General features: G+C 35.2%; 1 long non-coding RNA gene across 1 annotated transcript; it reads right to left on the reverse strand.

The window, feature by feature from the left end:
• Positions 1-1,408: 1,408 nt before the first annotated feature.
• On the reverse strand, positions 1,409-2,402 carry LOC134935337 (uncharacterized). Its single transcript, XR_010180065.1, has 4 exons — positions 2,331-2,402; positions 2,166-2,236; positions 1,940-2,052; positions 1,409-1,612 (listed from the first exon to the last, which is right to left on the reverse strand). It is a non-coding gene; the product is annotated as an uncharacterized LOC134935337 (long non-coding RNA).
• Positions 2,403-3,689: the final 1,287 nt, after the last annotated feature.

Consider the following 3,689-nt stretch of genomic DNA (forward strand, 5'->3'; position numbering starts at 1 on the left):
CTATCCGGAACTCAGCAACGCTTCACGTGACTCTCTGCGCTGCAGCAGCTGCACTGGCAGCTACTCCCCCTACTTCCCAGCAGCCAGTGCAGACCGTCTTCATAAAATATGGCCGAATGTCTCTCCTTATTGTTGGAGGGGCTGTGAACAAATAGGGAGCATTATGCATATTTTTGGTTATGCCCAATCTTACAACCACTTTGAAGTGAGATCTTTGTTCTAATTTTAGAGGTGTTAGGTTATGCCATCCCATTAGATCCCCTCTTAGCTTTATTTCATTATTCCCGTTTACATGTGGCCGCCTCAGTTAATTATTTGTTAGGACATATCTTGATAGCCTCGAAGGCGTCCATTGCCCAGCTCTGGAAATCGGCGAAGATTCCTGATATCCTGACCATCAAAACCAAGATTCACAAACACTATATTTTTGAGACGAATAGTAGCTTATTCACACCATCCAGCTCTCCTATTTCTAATACATGGCTTGAATGGTCTGACTATGTAAAGTGGTATGACTCCTCCTGGTCACGTATGACATATGTTGATCTTGGGAATCTTGACTCCTTTAAGTTCATAAGTTCATAACTCTTAGCTCAATTTAGTACTAGGAGTTTCTCGACATTAGCATTGGTATTGGTAATTCTTACTTTGTTGGTGTTCTGATGCGAATCACTTATTTTGAATTGTATGAACTCATGTCTGTTTGAGGTACCTGTGTGTGATATACCTATCGACATGCTTGGCTCCCCTTCCCCCCTTTTCATTTTGTTTGTGTTCTCTCACTGCTGATGTTATATCTGCTAGATTGTTATATTTTTTGTGTCCTTTTTTATTATGGATGTTATTCGTAACACTCAATAAAAACTATTATTTAAAAAAAAAAATCTGCAGCTATGACACAGAAACTTTGTTCTCCAGACATCAAAATTACTCTGATTTTCTCCTCTTTTGTCAAAGCCATCTTCTGTTACCTGCAACAACAAAATGTTTTGTAACTTTTGAACCATAACTGCTATTTCAAATCTGTTTGCAGCAATAAACTTTTCAGCAAATTCTGATGTTGATTGACATGTTACACGACCCCCTTTCCATGTGAAAAAACTGACTTAGATTCAAGATGGCCGATTTGAAGATGGCGCCCATGTTCGGTACATACCCTAAAAGATAGCCCACCTCACCCATACCTTACTGGAGTATTCAGTTTTCCTATTTCCTGCACAGTTTTTGAAGCAAAGGAGTGTACTGCGACTTCTGAATCATCCTATATATATATATATATATATGTGCCAGTAGAGGAATGGGCGCACTTGGGTTGTTTTTCCACCCAATATTCAATGGGGAAAAACAGCAGTCTCCCTAAGATATTTACTCCTAATTCGTGAGCATAAAACCACATTTAACATGTTCCATGTAAAAATTTATTACAACATAAAAGCAATGATACAAAACGGTATAGTATCTCTTCTTGCAGATAACACCATATAGTACAGAGGACCAGTTGAAATAACTTTGATAGATTCCTCCTTCTCCTTTGACAATTCGGAGATTTGATGTTTATGAACAAATAACCCGACGCGTTTCGTCTTACTCTAAGACTTCATCAGGGGTATGTCTAAAAATATATATAAAATATTATATCAGAATATTATCCTGATTAAAACAATAATATGAGGGAACATGTCAATAAACGAGGAAAAATGCAAGACAGAACTTAAAACATGGGCAAAATAAACAAATATATATATAAATATGTGAGGAAAAAATATACATACACATATGGTATAACATACAAGGAGGATGATCTTAAAATACACCCATGGAAAACAATTATGTGATACAATCTCAGAACAAAGAATTCACAATTATACCAAAGAGAAAGAAAAAGACACATAAAGAGGAGTTCATCATCAGAAGAACATAATAATTACATATGGCATACCTCTAGTGCTTGATAAATACTGTTAGTGCATCAATGAAATGGCAATTACGTATTCTGGATACTTGAAAAAAACCACACACCGGTGGGGTACACAGGTGAAAGTTAGATTAAGCCTAATTGGGGAAATATACGTTTTTAGTACTAACAACAATTAATAACATATTCTGCATAATACTGGGCTCAATAATAACAAATAAATGAATATATCTGTACATTGAACACATACCTTATGGTTAAGTGCTTGAATAACAAGTTCAAACGCATAGGCCTGAACGCAAGTTCATATAGGTATGCGACCTAACAAAAATTATTAATATTCACTAGTTAGAGATGTATAACGTAACAGCCTTTATATAAATTGGTTAGTGTGCTAGTAGATTGAAACACATACCTTATGATTCAGGGATTTGGATAACAAGTTCAAATACACAGGTCTACCACAATTTCATATGCGTGTGTAACCTGGTAAATTAGAGGAATATGATTCTTGAGAAAGAGAACTTGCTCATAACAGGTGTGAGAAGTTTTAATTTAATAAACTCCCTTTAGAAAGGGGGGGAGAAGGATACACTAGTTTCGAAAATTAATTAATTCGATTAAATCCTACGTGAAATTAGTTCCCCAAGGGGGTATAAAACGTATTAAAAATACCGATAACCATATGTTATCCTTGAAATTCAGAACGTTGAGTTAATTCTCATCATCTCATAAGATAATATTAATAAACTTTCATATTGTTACTAATAGTCATAATAACACCCCCTATTTACAAAATAAGCAGGACATAGTGAAAACAAGGGATTCCATTCACATAAAGTGCTAAATGGAGCCATATTTAAAAGCGGTGCTCACAAATAATAAATAATGAATCTTACCTTACCAGTAGCTACAATAGCTTCAAGTCACAACCAGTGTAATGAGGCTGTGTGCTGAGACTTACCCTTAAATAGGAAACAGAAGTGACCTCACTTCCCCTAATGCAGTGATTGGGGTATTAAAAATCTTAAATAATATTGGAATAAGTCCTATGTTACTAGCTGAAATCGTTACAGTGATTAAACATTAAAGTGAGAAAATTGATGGCCTTAAAGTGAACTTGACTGACATGGTCTGTAACGACCAGATGCATTATGGGACGTATGGGATAGAGATTAGGTCTGTTTTCACTGAACCAGTTTTATTGGTGAGTAGCCCTGTCAATCATGTCAGTTTGGTCTGTAATGACCAGATGCATTATGGGATGTCTTTACAATTAAGGTTTTTTTTATCCCTTATAGTGTATTATAAAAGTTCACTTTAAGGCCATCAATTTTCTCACTTTAATGTTTAATCACTGTAACGATTTCAGCTAGTAACATAGGACTTATTCCAATATTATTTAAGATTTTTAATACCCCAATCACTGCATTAGGGGAAGTGAGGTCACTTCTGTTTCCTATTTAAGGGTAAGTCTCAGCACACAGCCTCATTACACTGGTTGTGACTTGAAGCTATTGTAGCTACTGGTAAGGTAAGATTAATTATTTATTATTTGTGAGCACCGCTTTAAATATGGCTCCATTTAGCACTTTATGTGAATGGAATCCCTTGTTTTCACTATGTCCTGCTTATTTTGTAAATAGGGGGTGTTATTATGACTATTAGTAACAATATGAAAGTTTATTAATATTATCTTATGAGATGATGAGAATTAACTCAACGTTCTGAATTTCAAGGATAACATATGGTTATCGGTATTTTTAATACGTTT

This window comes from Pseudophryne corroboree, chromosome 6 (genome assembly GCF_028390025.1).
Source record: "Pseudophryne corroboree isolate aPseCor3 chromosome 6, aPseCor3.hap2, whole genome shotgun sequence".
NCBI lineage: Eukaryota > Metazoa > Chordata > Amphibia > Anura > Myobatrachidae > Pseudophryne > Pseudophryne corroboree.